Genomic DNA, 22,326 nt, shown 5'->3' on the forward strand with positions numbered 1-22,326 from the left:
ATAAGTGAAAAGCACTATATAACTTATGTTATACAGGACTTTTTTACCGAGTTACCCGGTTTTAGCTTACAAGACATTCATCAAATTTTAAATGACTGTTTTCGGCAAAGAAATTCCGATGTTTGTACACCACATTCGAAAAAATGTTACACATCTAGAATTGGTACATACACACACTAAATGACATCTTTGACTAAATCAACATAAAAATATTCAGGTCACAATGGAGACTGGCAACAACCGCAGGCACATTGTTTCAACATTTATAGAAAAACTACATCTACATATTTAGTAACAGAGGGTGTCCCACATAAAACTGGTACGCATCACTTAACTGTTTGTCATCTCTAGTCGAATCGTTTGTGAAGTGGCAACATTTGTCACTGCATTTTATCGGAAAGATGAGTGCAACTGAATGTTCGTGCGTCAATTATTGTGAGAAACTCGTACTGTTGAGTCGGTACAGAGATGGAGCAGTTTCTATCTGATCAGCGATTGATAATGTGGAGTGTCACATAAATACAGGCTCCATCAAGGAATGTAAAGAAATGTTTCAAGCGAAGTATCCTGGTAGGAAACTCCCCACGACTAGCACTACTCAAGATCCGTACAAGAAATGGAGGGCTGTCGGGTCCGTTCAGAATGTGCAGAGGAATAGGCGACCGACAGTGGGGATCCCTGGAACTACAGACAAAATTCGCGTAGACATTACGAGAAGTCCCCGCAAGTCGGTAAGGGGTTTATCATATCTGATTAGTGGTTCAAAAACGGTTCAAATGGCTCTAAGCACTATGGGACTTAACATCTGCGGTCATCAGTCCCCTATAACGTAGAACTACTTAAACCTAACTAACCTAAGGACATCACACACATCCATGCCCGAGGGAGGATTCGAACCTGCGACCGTAGCGCTCGCGCGGTTCCAGACTAAAGCGCCTAGAACCGCTCGGCCACCAGTGTGTCGTCGTGTACTAAAAGACATGAAATTAAATGCGCATCGTGAGTGTGGTGGAAGAGTTCTGAGGATCAGGAAAAACGTTTTGTTACTGTAACTGGCTATTAACATCAGTTAGTAACGGATACTTTGACCCTTTGCTTCACTCCATGTCAAATGAGGCCTGGTTTATTTCGTCAAGTTATGTAAACCCCCAGAATTGCAGATACTGGTCGTAGGACAACCCACTTATCCTGCATGAAATGCCTCTCCACTCAGAAAAATAAATGTTGGGTGTACACTGTCCGGCATGAGCATTATTGGTCCCATATTTTTCAGTTACATCTTAGACAGTGCTTCACATATATAGAGATCCTTGACTCTTTCTATGCACAAGCAGTAGATGCAGAGAGGAGGGAGCAACCCGTCATTCATCCAACCAAAGTTTGGCCAACATTACCAACGTATTCCCCGAAGACAGACTTGCTCCTAGAGGCCTCTGGTCCCCAAGACCCCAGGACTTAACATCGTTCGATTTTTATTTATGAGGCACCCTAAAAAGCAAAGTGTATGCTGACAATTCTCGCACAACAGATGATCTTAGACGCAACATTACTGGAGAAATTAACCCGTCACGCCTGGAGAATTACTGCGTGTTGGTGGTAATGTTATCGCATGAAGTCAGCGATGCCTTGATGCCAACGGCCACCACTTCCAGCACCTCTTATAAACAAGTAACTACGTGTTTTTGACTTTACTATTATCAATTCTTTTTTAGTTTGTTGTTACCTGAAGTTCGGCCGGAACACCACGTACCTTCTTGCTCACAACATCCTATAGCACGAAAACTTGCAGCATTCCACTCAACGTTACACCGTCTCGTATCTGTCCAAAGAAGATTTCAAAGGAGAGATGCGTTCATAACAACTTATTGTCTCAACCAATCGGTACAATCTTGTCCTGACCGACCACATCTCGCATAGGAAACAAAAACTGAAAATTATACCCTACCTCTACGCCCTATCTTCGGCCCCTCTACTGCCTACAAAAGTGGTATACAATAAAATACCTAGGAGAGGTATCACAGATTGGAGCAAAAAGACTGAAATCATCCAACTATAGGATTTCCTACTACGTGAAGAACACCACAGCCCATTCTATTTTCAATAGCAAAGACACGATCCAATTACTAGCCAAGATTGGGGTATGCAAAATTAGTCATTCTGATCATGACAAGTTTTATATTGGTCAGTCAGCATAGCCACTAAGCTGGCTGAACATGAACGCAGCTGGAGGTTGGAGAATTCTGACTCCATATTTGCTGAGACCTTCCGAATGAGGGCCACACTACCAGCTACAGCACCATGTCCTTCACTTACAAACAAAGGCCAAAAGCTCAATCTGTTGGAATCCCTAGAAATCAACGAACATCTAGCTTACAGTCCTTATTTAATATTAAATGACAAAACACAGCTCAATACTTCCCCTCGTCTAAACCTCACTTAATCGTTTCAGTTTTCCATTACTTCACACATTATCTGTTGTTTCATACTCCTACATTTGCTGTATTTATTGATTTATTTTATTGAGATTGTCTATGTACTCCATATAGTCTGTTTTACGGCTGTTAGTTCCTTTTTTTAACTGGTTTCTAACTAATGATTAGGTATTGAATAAAATTGGGGAGGAGTTTGTGGCACAACTTGACAAGAAGAAGGGACCGGTTGGTAGGACATGTTCTGACGCATCAGGGGATCACAAATTTAGCATTGGAGGGCAGCGTGGAGGATAAAAATCGTAGAGGAAGACCAAGAGATGAATACACAAAGCAGATTCAGAAGGATGTAGGTTGCAGTAAGTACTGGGAGATGAAGAAGCTTGGCACAGGATAGAGTAACATGGAGAGCTGCATCAAACCAGTCTCAGGACTGAAGACCACAACAACAACTGGTTTCCATTTCACTTTCCATGTTTAATACATCTTGAAGTAGCCTATTCAAGTACTAATTTTATTTTATTGGGTTTTGTTTACTAATGGAAATTGTAACGTAGACCCGGTTTTCGAGTTTAGTGTTCACTGTTTTCCTTGTTTACTTCCTTTATTTATGTACCTTTTTACCTTTTAAACTGCATTGCCGCCATGTCAAAGATGTCATTTGCTGTGTGGATGTGCCTAAATCTAGATGTTTAACGTCTTTTCGAACGTGGTTTACAAACATTTAACTTCTTTGGCGACAATGCGGGCTATACCGAGCCTGCGACTTACAGATGAAGTGCCTCACCTGCACGGGAATGAAATGAAGGGCATGTACGAGTAAAGTATATGATACGCCGACGACGAAATGTGGAAATTTGGAAATTTGGATCTGGCCGTGATTCGTGCTCGGACAGCAGAAGCGATTAAAGTGACATCTAGTGGGTCATCCGGGTTCGATTTCCCGTCCAGTACAAATTTTCACTATACAGCACATATTTTCACTATACAGCTGGAGGTGGCTCATGTTCACAAATGTAAATACATTTCGTAGTCAGTTAAAGTCTGATGATGGTCTTGTAAGGCGAAAAACAGTTAGTATATGAATCCTGCAGAGGCTAAGCAGTATGATGCTTTTCATTTAATATACTTTCTACAAAGTCATAATAGTATAAAACATACAGAGCTCTAGATGGGCCGGTGATCACCAGCACTCACTACCAGTTATTGTGACGTACCTGTGAAAGTATATATGAAAGGATCGTTACGTATATTGTAGGAAACAAACGGAAAATAAGTACATTAATAAATGAAGACGAAGGTTGCAAGTGCTATTCTGGGGTGAAGAAGTTGGCACAGTAGAGGAATTCGTGACAGGCCGCACCTACCCAGTCAGAAGACCTTCTCTGGAAGCTACCTTTGGTTGCATCTGAGTACTAGGCAGCTCGCTGCTCCTCTATGTATGGTTGTGTTGACACACGGGCCGTCTGGCCACTAATTGAAAAGAGTGTCATGACGATCTCTTCATTGGCAAGAGATTCAGAAGTAGTCCCCCATTTGGATCCTCGCAACTGGGCTGCCAAGTGAGAGCCAACCATGAGGAAAAGATCCAATAACAAACCAAATGATAACGTTCTGCAACGTGATATGGAAAGCCACATGTCTGAACTTGCTGGGGAAGAAAAGGGTGTCAGTGAAAACTGGAAAGGTTGGTTGGTTGATTCGAGGGGAGGGTACCAAACAAGGAGGTCATTGGTCCCATCTCATTGGTCCCATCATATTGGAGAAGGACGGAGAAAGAAGTCGGCCCTGACCTTTCAGGTATTTGCCTGAAGCGATTTAGGTAAATCATGGGATCGGTGAAGGATGATTTATTACTGCGGAAGGCGGGAGTTTACGAAATACCGTGTCAATGTGGTATGGCCTACATAGGACATACAATTCGTACAGTGGAAAAACGTTGTACAGAACATCAACGTTGCACACTCCTACCGCAACCCAGTAAGTCTGCGGTTGCGGAACATTGCGTTTCTAAGGGACGTTCAATGGAGCACGACAAAACTTCGATTTTGGCCACAGCAACAACTTTTTGGGACTTCATTATAAAAAGAATCCTTTGAAATACGCATTGCGGGAAATCTAATGAACCGTGACAGTGGTTACCAATTGAATAACGCATGGAATCCTGTCATCTCCGAAATTTGCTAAAGACGAAGACACCAGAAGACTTCGGTAGCTGCGGCCAGAGACAATACCGATGGCAGCTGAGTATTGCAGTTCCACCAGCGAGGGCGCTGTCGCTGGGTGGTGCCGCCCTTCTGTTTCCGTGACTGCAACGCATGCGCGACAGTACTATCAGCGCACTATGTAAGATGGAGCGGAGAACGTCATCGTTCCCGCTACCCAATGTGGCTTTCGGCCGTCCTTCTCTGCCGATGACCTTCTCCTTCACCTCACTCACCTCCTCTCTGAACAACTCAACTCCCGTCGCTCCGCCGTCTTCCTCTCCCTCGACCTTGAACGTGTCTACGACCGTGTATGGCATTCCGATCTCGTCCAAACCTTTGCCCTTCCTGTTAACTACGTCCGTCTGATTGCCTCCTTCTTTCCCACCGTCCTTCCTATGTCACCATCCATAACACATATTCCTACACCTTCTACCCCTCCGCCGGTGTGCCCCAAGGTTCCGACCTCTCCCCTATTCTCTACCTTCTCTACACGGCGGACATGCCGCCGGCTTCACCCCTCTAACATCTTCTCCAGTACGCCGATGACACCGCCTTCCTTGCCCTCATCCCCAACCTGCAACACTCCCAGAACCTTCTCCGATCCCATCGTGACCGGTTCACCACTTGTTGTAACTAGTGGCTGCTCAAGATCAATCCTTCCAAGACCCAGGTAATCATTGTAGGCAAAACCACCCCTTCCTTCCGTCTCCTCGATTTATATCTCACTATCTATGGTAGTCCTGTCAACCTCAACCTCACTCTGAAGTACCTTGGCGTCACCCTTGACCGTCGCCTCTCCTGGACCCCCCCCCCCCTCCCTATCTCCAGACTATTCAAACAAAGGCATGCTTCCACCTCCTCAAGCTCCTTTCTTGCGGCACTTGGGGTCTGCACCCCTCCACCGTCCTCCACACCTATAAATCCCTCATCTCCCAGATCCTTTGTTATGCCTATCCCACCTGGATCGCCGCCCCTCTTACCTTCTACAAATCCCTTCAAATCCTGGAGCGCCATGCACTCCACCTAGCCTATCGCATCCGCCGCCTCTCCCCCACATGGATCCTCTATGTCTTAATTTCTTTCCCACACCTCCTCCTTTCCCTCGAAAGGATAGGGATCCTTTACACCTCCTGCAAACTTGATCCCCCTCACCTGCTTGTCTCTCCCATCCTTTCCCACCCCCATCTGCTGCTCCGCCTATACTCCCACATCCCACCTGCTCTCCATCTCTCCACACTCCATACCTTTGCCCAAGGTGGATTCTGCCAACTCCCCCTCCCTGATGATACCCTCATCTCCTCCATCTGCCCCTCCTACCAATTTTGATCCTTCCCTTCCTCCCCCTGTGTTTTTCCTCCAGGGCACCCTCTTTCCCTTCTCTCCCTCATCTCTTCCCCCCTCCCTCCCCTCCCCCCCTCACCGGGCTTCCACGCACCCCCCTACCCTCTCGCCTCCCCCACCCTTCTTCTCTCCCACTGGCATCAATCTCCTCCCCCTCTACCTTCTACCCTCACCTCTTCCCTCTGACAGCCCCTGGCTTTTTTGTGTGAACTGTGCGTCTTCGTGAGCTGGAGATCGTCGCCACAGTGCTCGTGTTTGTCGTCCCATCGGTGCATCAGTGTCCCTCTGTCCGAGCTCCTCTGTTCATGTGTGACATTCTGTATTCTCCGTTGTGTGCAGTGTTGAACGTTTTTTTATTTTCTTTTTAGCAGAGCAGTACGTAGGTGAACGACTTCGCTTATTTTTACTACGTTTGTCTCCCGTTTTTGTCCTTCATGTATGTTTGTTTTTCTGTATTCCTGTTATACTGTGTGTCTTTTCTATGGCCGAAGAGCGGCGTAAATAGGCCGCTGCCGACCTACCTTGTTTTCAAGGTATCAGAATGACAATAAAGAAAAAAAAAAAAGCGTCTTCGTCAGTCTTCGGTCGGCTCACGTGAAGATGGCTGGCAGTTGTGCAGCCGAAATATCGTGCAATGAAGTTTACGACGACCGGCTGCAAGCCCGATACCTTTTGGAACCATAGATCAGAAGCAATAGAGGACCTATAAAACTTACTTGGGGAACGCTGGATATTATTTATGTTTTACTTGATGCCTTTCATCTATTACTAAGAACTGTGACCTTTGTGACAGGATATCACGAATCCAGTCGCACAACTGAGGCGATATTCCATAGGCACGCAGTTTGGTTACAAGACGCTTGCGAGGAACGATGTCGAAAGCCTTCTGGAAATCTAAAAATATGGAATCAATTTGACATATCCTGTCGATAGCACTCATTAATTTATGAGTACAAAGAGCTAGTTGTGTTTCGCAAGAACGATTTTTTCTGAATTCGTGCTGACTACGTGTCAAATCGTTTTCTTCGAGGTACTTCATAATGTTCGAATTCGGTATATGTTCCAAAACCCTACTGCAGATCGACCTGTAATTCAACAGATTACTCCTACTTCCATTTTTCGGTATTGGTGTGACTTGAGCAATTTTCCAGTCTTTAGGTACGGATCGTTCTGTGAGCGAGAGGTTGTATGTAATTGCTAAATATGGAGCTCTTGTATCAGCATACTCTGTGAGCAACCTGACTGGTAGGCCGGAAGCCTTGCTTCTATTAAGTGATTTAAGCTGCTTTGCGACACCGAGGATAAATGTTATTGGTCTCGAATTTTGAGTCGACTGACACCGATTCACGGAATAAACGAGATACCAGAATCATGTATAATATGAGAACTAGGACGACTACAGTAATGAAGACACATGAAAAATAGCGTTAACAACAACATATTACCTTACACACACATGCGTGCAAGCTGTGTGACAGCACAAATTCATACAAGTCAATATTAAACACGTTATAACATAATTTAATAACGAATACAACGTAAAATAGCAGTGGAAGAGTGTTCGTCACTGTGAATCAGTAAACTCCTGCAGTTACGAACAGCGAATACTGGGTAATTTCAGAATGACTGAAAGCTCTTGAGCAGAAAATCATTTGCCAAAACTAAAAGTTATTCATACTGACTGATTCATTAACATAAAAGTTCTTACCAGATGTTAATTACAGCATTCAGGAAATTTGTTTGTTTATAGCCAAGACGATATCAATACAGATTTGACACTGTGAATGGAGTTGTATGGAAAGGAGTAGAAGAAATGTTTACAGGAGAATACGGACTTGGGACAATAAATTAAAGAGGAGAAAGACTAATTGAGTTCTGGAATAAATTTCAGCTAGTAATAGCGAATACTCTGTTCGAGAATCACAAGAGAAGGAAGTATACTTGGAAAAGACCGGGTGATACGGGAAGATTTCAGTTAGATTACATCATGGTCAGACAGAGATTCCGAAATCAGATACTGTACTGTAAGGCGTACCTAGGAGCACGTATAGACGCAGATCACAATGTAATACTGAAGAAGAGCAGGCTGAAGTTCAAGAGATTAGTAGAGAAGGATCAATACGAAAAGAAAGTGGGATACAGAAGTATACTAAACAGCCAAAGAAACTGGTGCACCTGTCTAATATCGTATACGCCAAGAGGGAACAATAAAAATGGACGACCAAGAATGAAACGCTCGGATTAGAAAAGGTGTAAGACAGGGATGTAGTCTCCCCCCCCCCTAAATTTTTCAATCTGTATATCAAAAAATCAATTATGGAAATAAAAGAAAGGTTCAGGAGAGGAATTAAAATTCAAGGCGAAAGGATATCATGATACAATTCGCTGATGACATAGCTATTCTGAGTGAAAAGAAGAATTACGTGATATGCTGAATGGAATGAACAATGTAATGAATACAGAATAAAGGTAGAGAGTTAATCGAAGAATGGTGAAAGTAATGAGCAGTAGCAGAAATGAGAACAGCAAGAAAGTCAACGTCAGGATTGACGGCCACGAAGTAGATGAAGATACGGAATTCTACTACCCGAGCAGCAAAATAACCAATGACAGACATCAAAAGCAGACTAGCGCTGACAAAAAGAGTATTCCTGGCCAAGAGTAGTCTACTGGTATCAAACATAGGCCTTAATTTGAGGAAGAAATTTCTAGCAACGTACGTCTGGAGCACAGCATTGCATGGTAGTGCAACCTGGACTGTGGGGAAACAGAATTAAATCGAAGCATTTGAGATGTCGCGGTACAGACGAATGTTAAAAATTAGGTGGACTGATAAGGTAAGGGATGAGGAGATTCTGCGCAGAATCGGAGAGGAAAGGAATACGTGGAAAACACGGGCAAGGAGAAGGGACAGAACGATAGGACATCTGCTAAGACACCAGGGAATGATTTCCTTGGTGCTAGAGGGAGCTATAGAGGGCAAAAATTGTACAGGAAGTACAGGAAGACAGAGATTGAAATACATTCACCAAATAATTGAGGTCGTTGGTATGAAACCAGTCCGAAGACTAATGCCAAAAAAAAAAAAAAAAAAAAAAGAAAAAGAACTGACATAAATTCTTTTTCTCTTTCGCGGCTTTCAAGTAGACGTATCGTTGTAGGTACTTGATTGTTACATTGTATTTTATATCTCGATTTCCAACACCTCATACTGTACTGCACAGAATTCTTAACACTCGCTTCACACATATTATTTGTCCAAGCAAATTACCATACTTCAACTGACCATAAAGATCATTCTAATCACGCTAGTTGCAATAATTATGAATATGGGTTCCAAAGTTTTGCCCTATTTATAAAAATATTTATAGTTCAAATAATTAATTTTCTTGTATAATATAAAAGAAAACATTCGTATTTTTAGCACGTGGATTGATAATGGGAGAAAATACATTTATTGAAATCACCTTCCCTACCAAACACAGGTCTTCATTTAAAACAGAATTTTAATTCATCCTATTTCTTTAGTTTAGAAACGATTTAATTGTTCCAAACAGGCTGCTTAGCATAAAGAATTCATAACAAATATAAACACAAATTCTGAGACTGATGGACCCAAGAAACTGATGGTACCAATGAAAATATATCCGTAGGTATAATGTTGTAAGAAAACCTAAAATAAAAAATAATCCTTTAGTAACAGGCATCTCAGAGCTTTCAAAACAGTAGCATATTCGCTCTTAGTCAACAAGAATTTCGTCGGGGGGGGGGGGGGGGGGGGGAGGGGAGGGGGGGGATTTCATTCTACCGTATGGAACAAATCTATGAACAATCTATGAGCCTATATTACTGGCAATATTTAAACACGAAAAGCAATGCGTTTGGAATAACAACATGCAAATATTTTTCAGGGAACGCTGTTTATTCTGTGGCTGAAATGAAAACTGACCGATTTGCATACAACTTTTCTCCTATCTCTTTTGCGAGATAAATCACGATACATCAGTTTCACTGGCGTAGCTATAAATCCATACATTGCAATGCTGACAGCTGTCGCAGATATTGTGACGAATTGCCACTTTAGATCAGATATCTCTGCTTCTACCCACAACAGTAGCGGAAAAGAGCACGTCGTTGGTACAGATACTGTGACTCGGTCTAGGATCTAAAAACGCGAATTTATTCTGCTGCTGAAGCAACGTTACCTGTGATAGGGTGTTGTGCAGCCATTTTTATCGCTGAAAGATTGGCCTTCGAGCAAGCTGAAATCTACGTTTTGTAGCTTATGTAAAAATATGTCCTACGCAGACAAAGGAACAGAAACCTTTGTCTAAAACTCATACCGATTACATACAGGTTTTCTGAGTATTGTACCGCGTCATAATGTAACAAAAGGCTGTACTGGAAAAACCAAATTTACGGCCACGGTTGAAGGGGCCTTCTTCTAAGTCTACATACAGTTTTTTTACATTGCGACGTGGTACGGTACTCGGAAAACTTTTATGTCAGCTGACTATGGCTGTGGGGGCCTACACTGTTATATTCATGGGTTGGATTTTACGACTTACGCAATCTGTCATATGCCCGCATCTCGTGGTCGTGCGGTAGCGTTCTCGCTTCCCACGCCCGGGTTCCCGGGTTCGATTCCCGGCGGGGTCAGGGATTTTCTCTGCCTCGTGATGGCTGGGTGTTGTGTGCTGTCCTTAGGTTAGTTAGGTTTAAGTAGTTCTAAGTTCTAGGGGACTTATGACCACAGCAGTTGAGTCCCATAGTGCTCAGAGCCATTTGAACCAATCTGTCATATATCTCAGATCATAATGAAACTCTATACCACATAATTGTTAGCACCAATACACTGAAAAAAGTGATTCTCGGAAAATTATGGGAAATATCGCTGATATAATTGATATAAAAGGTTATTTGATGAGGGTTTATGATCAGAAAATCATTTCGACGCGCAGCTTGAGACATGTCAGGATGACTACATGGCTCATTTTTAACCATAGGATATTAACACAAATGGTCTAAGAAAAACTGCATCTTATTATAACTTACATTGATTGCAAGATAGACTGTTGTTTGGCACACATAAAACCATTCGTAAATAATCGGGAGCAATCTATACTGGAAAATTAAAGGTAGAACCATTATAAAAAGAACTCTTAGTTAGCCAAATCAAAATTTTAGAACACCTTTGGCACCAGAACTGAAGACACGCTAAGTGATCAAAATTAATGGTGTGTTCACTATTGGCTTGAATGCATTTGAGGACACTTTTAGTGAGGCAGCTGAATGGCAGTGAGGGAATATCAACCTGTTCTTTCTCATGAGCTGAAACGAGATGAGGACACTGAACGCTGGCGTCCGGAGCAAAGTGGACGTTCTGACTTATCCCATACGTGTTCCACTGGGTTCTGGTAGGGACCTTAGGCACGCCAGTTGATCTGGGGAATGTTATTGTCCATAAACCACTGAGTGACAAATGATCCCTTATGACAGGGTGTATTGTTATGCTGATATAGTCATCGTCCCCGAACTGTTCTCCTAATGTGCGCAGTACACATTGCTGTAAATTATGTTCATATTCTCCCACGTATAACTTTGTTCTTAAACGCAATAAAGTGACCACATCCTAATCACTATAAACAGCCCCACACCATAACACTATCTCCTCCCTACTTCACTGTTGGCACAACACGTAATGCCAGGTAGCGGTCTCGAATCATTCACCAAATTCAAACTCTTTCATAGAATTACCTCAAGGTAATGATTCATCGCTCTAAATGCTCATTTCCAGTCATCCAATGTACAGTGGCATCCCATTTACATTACCACAACTGTCCCATTGACTACAGAAATGTTAGGCTAATGAGATGTTTTTCGACAATTATACACTATCCTTTCTACCTAGCTACGCGCGCTGTGTTACTACAGTGCTGGTAACAGTTTGGAAGTCATGAGTGATTCCTACCTCTGATTTGTGCAAATTTTTACAACGACCATCCGCAATGCTCGATGATCAGGGCGGAAGGGCGGCCTGGTCTGGTGGTTGTTCCTTCGCGTTTCCTCTCCACACTTACATTATCGAAAGTCGACTTTCGAAGCTTTAGAAGTGTTGAAGTATACTTAATGGATTTAATACTCAGGTGACACCCAGTGATGTGCCCATGTTAGAAGCCACTGAGTTGTCCTGAGCAAACCATTCCCGCGGTTACTGCTTGTCTACTGACCACACAGTACTTCCCGCCTCATTAGGCAGTAACGGGTTGCCCTCTCGAGACATCTAGTGATCAAAAACGCATTACGTAGGGGTGTCCGGATCTCCAATATCAATTCCTTTCATCCATGTTAGACACGCGAACGTTGAACAAGAAAGGCGATTGTCTGCAAACCGTGTGAGTCCTAATTTATCTGACCTTCTCACCTTCCTCATTCGTCGAAATGTGTGTGTGGGAGGAACTAATATTTTCGCCGAATCTTCCTTTGAGTCTGCCCTCTGGGAATTCAAAGCTCCCCGTGAAGCGAAAGCCCCACTGTCTTGCGTTTGCACTAGAATTTGTTAAGCACTTCCGCAAAACACATAACCAATGCTTTCACGAAACGCGCCGCTCTTCGTTAGATGTTGCCTGTCTCTTGTACTATTCTGACTTGGTAACCGAACGAACATGAATTTTCATAAAGTATTTAATTTGGGGATAAATTAGCTTCATTTAATGTTCTTTAAATGAATTTCAGACTAGTATCTGGTATTCCTAGAACTGGTTTTATGTCGTCATTCCATTTCAGCTCGTTCCGGACTGTCACTCACAGGCATTTGACGACTGTTACTTCTACTCCCAGGCTGAGGATCTGGTCTCATTACCTGTACTATTTTTTCTTCATTGAGGGTAATGGTTTGGGTACTCTCAGCTTCAAAAGACTAACTGAGGGCTACTCGACCTATTAGTTGGATTCCAAAATCAAGAAACTTGGCAACGAGTTGCAGAACGACCTGCTGACCGAGTGCCCCTCCATATTGCAACCAATTCCGCCTTTGGAAGAGGTCTTTCTAGGGCCAAAACATGGATCTTTTTTACCTTATTGTTTCCAGTGATTTATCGCCAGTAGCGTATTTTCCCTTGAAACTACCGCTTTAATTATTTTTTTGTTAAACACAGACTTTTCCCTGACAAAGATAACTCAAACTTGACCTATTCATTTATTACCCACAATATACAAGCCAAACGCAATCTGACTGCTATATATTGACAACATGACTTACAATAATTAATACGAAAAATGGCCCTGAATTGCAAGAAATCCTAACAATAATACAAATCCAAAGAATATGAAATTAAAGAAATATGAAACTACTCCCAACTCTGTTAATTACGTAAAATAATTTCAGTCACGAATCCCGATACTGAAAACCCCATTCTTTTTCATAAGTCACATACCTCACAGAAAATCTTCATAACACGAATTACAGCAAGTAGCAACAACGGCCAGCTAAATAAAAAGATTCAAACTACTATAGACTCGAACTACTAGGAGGCGTATGGTTAGCAAAAAGGAAGATTTTATTGAAGAGCAAACAATGTATGTAGAAAATTTTATCTTATTCATGTGACATCCAGTTCCGAATATTATATAGTTGTCAGTATTTCCACTACCCAGGCATTATCAACAACATCAATCCTCATACATTTCCTTGCATATTTGCTTATAAACATATCATTTCATTTCACTTTACACTGCGTGTCGTACCAACACCGAGTCTCTACTAAGAATATCATGTCCATACACATCCATATCCACTCGCCAACTGATAGACCGTACAACCACAGAATCTCTTGCCGAGGGCGCAGTCTATAGCGCTGCCAGCATACAAACAGGCTATTTACATAGCCTCCCTGCTCCCCTCAAAAAATTTTATATAGTGTTTTGTGCAGTGGCCAAGACTAAGTTTTTAAAATTTTTATATTAACAATATCAAATAGAGCAGATTACACGAAGGTTGTAACACGCTGTGAGTCAATAAAGTAAAAAATCTCCTCACAGTCCCTAAAGACGGTCCTAATAATTCATCAGAAGTGAAGTCTACGCCAGTTTTACGCACAAAGGCTGAGCAGTATATGAAAATGCACAAGTAAGCAGTGCAGAATTGCGCAGCCTTGAAGAAGTAGTGTTATCCTCCCCACGGAAACGTGCTGGCTTTTGACATGAAGATTTCCATCGTTATTAAGACTGGTAATAGGCCACAGCAGAACAGACCCGCTGTATTATCAGTCGAGATCTTGACGAATGTTGGTAGTATTGGTGGATCATCACAGAGCAGACCAACTGTAGTATCAATGGAAGTCTTGAAGAATATTGGTGGAATTGATGGATCACCGCAGAGCAGACCCAGAGTAGTCTTAGTAGAGATTATTATAGTAGTGGGCCACCAAAGGTGCAGAACCACTGTAGTACTTCTGGAGATGGCCGGCAGCCATTCGTTGCGACTGTGTGGGCGCACATTGACAACTGAAGAGTCTTGAGGATAATATAGCAAGTCCATGAGCCGCCACCATTGTGTAGTCAGTGTTGGTGCATATTACAAGTCCCTGAGCCACCACTTGAGCACTCACTAATTATTTTTTGCAATGTCCTTAAAACCAGCAATACTTTTAATCAGTCCGTTACAGAATTATCAATAACGTGCAAATACTAAACAGTCATATAATCTCTGAGATTTGATATATATAGTACGACCAACAGATAAATGTGTGCAGCAAAAAAGAGTCCCCACAATTTTACAACATAAAAATAAAATTACAAATGTAAAGAAAACATAACTATTACAGGAATTATGACCTAAGTAAATAAATGATATATGAGAATATCAGTAAAAACATTAACTTCATGCACGAATATTAAAAGAAAACATTAAACAGAATAAATAGTGTCTGAACATCTTCTTAAAGTAAAGAACATGGTACAAAGACAGAGATTAAGTTTGAGGAACACAATACTCCCCATCATAGTGAATGCAGCCTAGTATCTGAAGGGAAAAAAAATTCTACCAAATTTATCTTATCAGGTAAACACAAAGAGATAGGAACAACACAGAGACACAAGGGTACACATAAACATACTGGAATAATACAAAAGGAAAGCACAGGATCTGCTTTCAAGTGTAAATGTGTCAAAGCGAAAGTGTAACATTTGATACTGCAGTACTTGTGGTGTGCATTTTATACCCCTGTTTAATTTTTCTCTTTTCAAGAATATCTTTCATGCACGTACCTCCTTTACTTTAAATGAAAACTACTTCATTTACAACTAAAACATTATTTGATTCTTCACATACCTCTCTTACTTCAACATTCGTTTCCACGAAAATCCTATCTAAGCATGCAGTCTGTATTTGTAGTTTCAACCAGTGATTATACTTCCATACTTTTCATGCCTCATCATTCGTTTCCAAGAAAATCCTACCTAAACCTGTTATCACTCTATGCTGCTTATATGTGTTCATTTCATCTTTCAAAAAAATTGTTCTTCATTATACAATCAATACTCTTTGGCCATACCTTTTCCTTATACCTTCTAAATGCATTTCTTCACAACTCATCATAACGTATTTTCTTATATAGCATGCCTCCTCTTAAGCTAACTTAAATCCACTGAGCTCAGATACATAAACTGGAGAGTGAGGTACTGCAGCAGCACAAAAAAATTAACACAAACAACAAAGACACAAATGCAGATTGGCAAAGCAAGAAGCAGCGTATCTAAATTACCAAAGCAAATGCAGTATTACGACTAGTATAAAGCAATATGCAGCAAACAAGATAAGTACATCAGTTGTAAAACTGGCTTAGCACAGTAAAATAAAGTAAAATTCAGTAGGACAATGCCCAACAAATAGCAGCAGAAAATAAAATAACTTATACCTAAACATGACAAAGCACAACCACAGAAAATATTGCAGAAAGACACCAATGTTGATTTTTTTTATCATCATTCTTCTGACTGGTCTGATACGGCCCGCCATGAATTCCTCTCTGTGCTAACCTCTTCATTTCAGAGTTGCACTTGCAAACACGTCGTCAATTATTTGCTGGAGGTATTCCACTTTCTCTCTTCCGCTACAGTTTTTGCCCTGCACAGCTGCCTCTAGTACCATGGAAGTCATTCTCTCATGTCTTAACAGTTGCCCTATCATCCTGTTCCTTCTCCTTATCAGTGTTTTCCACATGTTCCTTTCCTCTCCGATTCTGCCAAGAACCTCACCATTCCTTACCTTATCAGTCCACCTAATTTTCAACATTCGTCTGTAGCACTACATCTCAAATGCTTCGATTCTCTTCTGTTCTGGTTTTCCCACAGTCCCTGTTTCACTACCATACAATGCTGTACTCCAGACATACATTCTCAGAAATTTCTTCCTCAAATTAAGTCTGATATTTGATATTCGTACACTTCTCTTGGCCAGGAATGACCTTTTTGCCATAGCTAGTCTGCTTTTGATGTCCTCCTTGCTCCGTCCGTCATTGGTTATTTTACTGCCTAGGTAGCAGAATTCCTTCATCTACTTCGTGACCATCAATCCTGATGTTACGTTTCTTGCTGTTCTCATTTCTACTACTTCTCATTACCTTCATCTTTCTTCGATTTACTCATGAGACTATTCATTCCGTTTAGCAAATCATGTAATTCTTCTTCATTTTCTCTCACGATAGCAATGTCATCAGCGAATTGTGTCATTGATATCCTTTCACCTTGAATTTTAAAACCACTCCTGAACCTTTCTTTTATTTCCATCACTGCTTCCTCGATGTACAGATTGAACAGTAGTGACGAAAGTTTACATCCTTGTCTTACACACTTTTTAATATGAGCACCTCATTCTTGGTCTTTCACTCTCGTTATTCCCTCTTGACTGTTGTATATATTGTATATGACCCATCTCTCCCTAGAGCTTACCCCTACCTTCTTCAGAATTTCGATGTCCTGCACCATTTTACATTGTCGAACGCTTTTTCCAGTCATCAAATCTTATGAAAGTGTCTTGATGGTTCTTTAGTCTTGATTCCGTTATTAACCGCAACGTCAGAATTGCCTCTCTCGTGCCTTTACCTCTCCTAAAGACAAACTGATCGTTATCTAGCGCATCTTCAATTTTTTTTCTATTCTTCTGTATATTATTCTTGTAAGCAACTTGGATGCATGAGCTGTTATGCTGATTGTGCGATAATTCTCGCACTTGTCAGCTCTTGACGTCTTTGGGATTGCATGAATGATGCTTTCCCGAAAGTCGAATTGTGTGTCGCCAGACTACTACATTCTACACATCAACGTGAATAGTCGTTTTGTTGCAACTTTCCCCAATGATTTCGGAAATTCTGATGGAATGGTATCTATCCCCTTCGCCTTGTTTGATCTTAAGTCCTGCAAAGCTCTTGTAAATTCTGATTCTAATACTGGATCCTCTATCTCTTCTAAAAAAAACTCCTCCTGTTTCTTCTTCTATCACATCAGAGAAATCTTACCCCTCATAGAGGCTTTCATTGTATTCTTTCCACGTGCCATTGCTATTAATGTCACCGAAGGTTGTTTTGACTCTCCTGTGTGCTGAGTCTGTTATTCCAACAATTATTTCTTTTTCGATGTCTTCACATTTTTCATGTAGCCATTTCATCTTAGCTTCCCTACGCTTAGTATTGATTTCATTCCTCTGCGACTTGTATTTTTGTGTTCCTGAGGTTACCATGACATGTTTGTACTTCCTCCTTTCAGCAATCAATTGAAATATTTTTCTGTTATCCGTGGTTTCTTCTCAGTTTCCTTCTTTGTACCAATGCTTCCCTTCCCAGCTTCTGTAATGGCCCTTTTTAGAGATGTCCATTCCTCTTATACTGTACTGTCTACTGAGCTATTCCTTATTGCTGTATCTAGGGCCTCAGAAATCTTCAACCATATCTCGTCATTCCTTAGTACTTCTGCATCCCACTTCTTTGCGTATTGATTCTTCCCGTCTAAGTCTTAAACTTCAGCCTATTGTTATCACTACTATATTGTGATCTGAGTCTATATCTACTCCTGGGTACACCTTACAACCCAGTATCTGATGTCGGCATTTCTGTCTGATCATGATGTAATCAAACTGCAATCTTTAGTATCACCGGGGTCTATTCAGTTATACCTGCTCCTCTTGTGATTCTTGAACAGAGTATTTGCTATTACTAGCTGAAACTTGTTACAGAACTCAACTAGTCTTTCTCCTCTCTCATTCCTTGTCCCAAGCCAATATTCTCCTGTAACCTTTTCTTCTACCCCTTCCTCTACAACAGCATTTTAGTCTCCCATGACTATTAGATTTTCATCCTCCTTCACATACTGTATTAACCTTTCAATATCCTCACTCGCCTTCTCTATCTGTTCATCTTCAGCTTGCGACGTCGGCATGTATACCTGAACTATCGTTGTCAGTGTTGGTTTGCTGTCGATTCTGATAAGAACCACCCAGAGACTGAACTATTTTCAGTAAAACACTCTTTGCCCTACCTTCCTATTCATAACGAATCCTACTCACATAATACCATTTTCTGCTGCTCTTGATATTACCCTATACTCAAATGACCATAAATCCTTGTCTTGCTTCCACTTCACTTCACTGACCCCTACTATATCTGGATTGAGCCTTTGCATTTCTCTTTTCAGATTTTCTAGTTTCCCTACTAAGATCAAGCTTCTGACATTCCGCGCGCCGACATGAATAACGTTATCCTTACGTTGATTATTCAATCTTTTTCTCATAGTCACCTCCCCCTTGGCAGCCCCTCCCAGAAATCCGAATGGGTGACTATTCCGGAATCTTTTGCCAATGGAGAGATCATCCTGACACTTATTCAATTACAGGCCACATGTCCTGTGGATACACGGTATGTGTCTTTAATGCAGTGGTTTGCGTTGCCCTCTGCATCCTCATGGCGTTGATCATTGCTGATTCTTTCGCCTTTAGGGGCAGTTTCCCACCCCTAGGACAAGAGAGTGTCCTGAACCTCTGTCCGCTCCTCTGTCCTCTCTGACAAGGTCATTGGCAGAATGACGGTGACTTCTTATGCCAGAAGTCTTCAGCCGCCAATGCTGATTATTAATCAAAATTTAAGCCGAGGCGGGATTCGAACCCGGGATCGATGACGTTTTTATTTTGAATCAAAGACGACACCCATAGACCACGGGTGTAAATTTACAGTAACGTGTGTACATCTGTGATCATCAAGATTATGCAATGCGCCAGCAAAAGGAACAAGATGTATACTATCTCCCATGTGAAATGCTGTGGTTCTATGTCTCATCTTAACACTAAATTTGTGCAGCACGGCAACTTATTCTAGCAAGAAACCTTACCAAGTTCTAGAAAAGAAAAATATGTACGCAGTTCCTGCTGCTAGTCCCTGCTCCTTCTTATCGTTCTTCCCTTTCCAAGTGCTTTTTTTAAGAATGTGGACCATAAAATTATTATTTAATCGAACTGTTGACAAAAAGTGTTCACCTTAGCATATGTATTAAATTTTATTTCATAGATCAATGCTGCAGCGCAGCCAGAAACCATATATGAAATAAAACAACCAAAATTTACAAAGCAAAGCGTAAAAACATCATTGTATAGCCATGTGGCATTTCATAAGTCAGCAGAAATTCTCTCAACTCTCCTAGAGAGACACTTGTTGTTATCAGGTGTTAAAACGTAATATATTTCTCATCAATTCGCAAGCGTTTCAGTAAGTAGCACAAGTTCAAACTCCAAAGTATAATCACACGTTTAGAAGCAGTAGTGTGCGTCGTGCTTGTGGTGTGTTCTCCAATTATACGTTAATAGCGAGGTCAATAGCCTCTCTTTCCTAGCTATGCCATCGATTGTGGGAGAGCGGCGAGCTTCAAAGTGGTTGAAGTTGAAAGGCAACACAACAATGGGTATATTTGAAGGCAGGTAGCGCTCAGCCCAGCACAGGAGAGCGTTATGTCAATGTCACATATACTCTTTACCAAAATATTTGTGACATCATTTTCAGCTACAATGACAGTTTCATAACAAATAAAAAAATGACAGGTTGAAAAGTTACAGGAGAAGTGTGCAGAAACGAAATCTCACCAATAACAGTAAAAATTTCCATCGGAATTCTGATACTCACATTCACACATACTAACTTTTCATAACTCTTAATGTACAATTCTTGGTTTCCAACATTCTTTTCCACAAAACTCATTATTCATTACCTTGTTACACATATACATATCTGTCAATACTTCAATATTTCATCATAATAAACATATAACATAATCGTATTCCTCATATAGCATCACAGTATTGGTCATAACCATATCTCAACATTATAATGCACATCGTTGTCGTAATAATATCATCATAACACTCAAATCAAATCTTAAAATCGTCCTAACTTCCTTCGATAATCTCAAAATCTCTCAAAAATGCTCTCTGCTCGTTTCAGTAGTGTCATTTACCTCAAATGTACTTCAAAAATCATGATCCCATACAATATACACCACTCAAAACTCTTACACTATTACAATGGTTCCGAAAATATATGCGAACAGTTCACAAAATGCAGACAAAGTACAATTTTTTAAATGCAAAGTAATTCAACTGTATAATTACAGAGACATGTGTCAGTGATGTCGTAAAAATGTTCATTTCTCTCTGTTAAATGAACAGATAGCTCTGTAATTCTGTGTTAGAGAAATATGATACAAATGTGTAAAACTGTATAAGCAAATACCATATTAGCTAGCGCTCCTTGCGCTTGCCACACGCATGGTACACAAAGTAGGCGTACCCCCATAAAGGGTTAATTTAATTATGCCTCAGATCTTACAGACTGAAACTGCAGAATGAAATGTATCACCGAAAACCTTCTCTGTATCAGTGTAGTCCAAAAATGTTTCTAATTATTTTTCAGTTACAAAAAGTATTCACTCAAATGCGTGTCATGTAGCGCTACACTGTACTACTTGCTGTAAGAAAATTTCTGTTATCACGTCACGGTAAAAAACGTGCCGTGCCAATTATCGTAGTTATCGTCGTTCATGGGCAAAGTTCTCCAGAAATCAATGTACTTACCTTGTTATATACAAAAGTAAAGTGCTACGCATATAAATGTTGTAGTTACTATGTTCATTGTTGTGACCTTCAAAGTACTGTATTGTAACATATTGTTGTGTTACGAAAATAACTGTCTCATTGTAGCCATGCCACACAAGTAATTACCAAAATGTGTTTTACTTTCCAGAAGAATATAGAAGAACTATGCAGGCATAAAATAGATACAGTGTAAAAGCAATATTGGGAATTGTGTCACTAATTAGTAGCATTGTAATATAATCAAAAAATGGTTCAAATGGCTCTGAGCACTATGGGACTCAACTGCTGTGGTCATAAGTCCCCTAGAACTTAGAACTACTTAAACCTAACTAACCTAAGGACATCACACACATCCATGCCCGAGGCAGGATTCGAACCTGCGACCGTAGCGGTCGTGCGGTTCCAGACTGAAGCGCCTTTAACCGCGCGGCCACTCCAGCCGGCCTGTAATATAATCGTGTGGCTGTCGAACAACCTAATATTGTTCCACATGTGACCTCTCAGAAAGTACTTCAAATAAAAAATGTTTTTCAACTAAACCAAAATGTTGCAGTAAAGCCTCATTAGCAGTATATGTTCCAAGAATGTGAGCATTATAGTCGTAACGTAATCGTGCAACTGACGAGCGAAAATGTACTCACAACAAGACTGTGTTGTCTGATCCCTATAAAATTATACTCCTAAAATTCCTCTCTTAATATGTTCCATAGGTTCATGACTGGATAGTTAACTACAAAACATCACTACATGCTAACAGTTTCTGAATGTGACAAAGTGTAATAGTAACTTGAAGAGAAAAAATTAATCGCAAAGACTTAGTCAGAAGACAAATTATTTCTCAATAAACTGTTGTACATGAGAAAGGTGTTGTAATCCTTTACTTTTCTTAGTATACATTATTAGAACTTCAACGCAATTATCATGCAGTATACGTCGGATCCTGAAGGTCCATTGTAAATCAGAAAGAATTTGTTGCTGAAATGTTTCTTCTTATGTGGCAGTGAATGGGCTCCAATAAGAACTTCGTGACCAATGTGTAGTTTCTTTGCATTGTCTTATCATGTCGTTTTCTCCTTTTGTCTGCAGGGGAATTTATAGTTTTAATAGCCAAATCAATTATGTCTTTGTGTCAGAGTTTACGTGTACTCGGAAAAGGTACCAGTACAAAAGTAGATGGTACAGCTGTGGAGTCATGAGGCATTTATTCTGTACATTTTGA

Source organism: Schistocerca nitens, chromosome 1 (assembly GCF_023898315.1).
Source record: "Schistocerca nitens isolate TAMUIC-IGC-003100 chromosome 1, iqSchNite1.1, whole genome shotgun sequence".
Lineage (NCBI taxonomy): Eukaryota > Metazoa > Arthropoda > Insecta > Orthoptera > Acrididae > Schistocerca > Schistocerca nitens.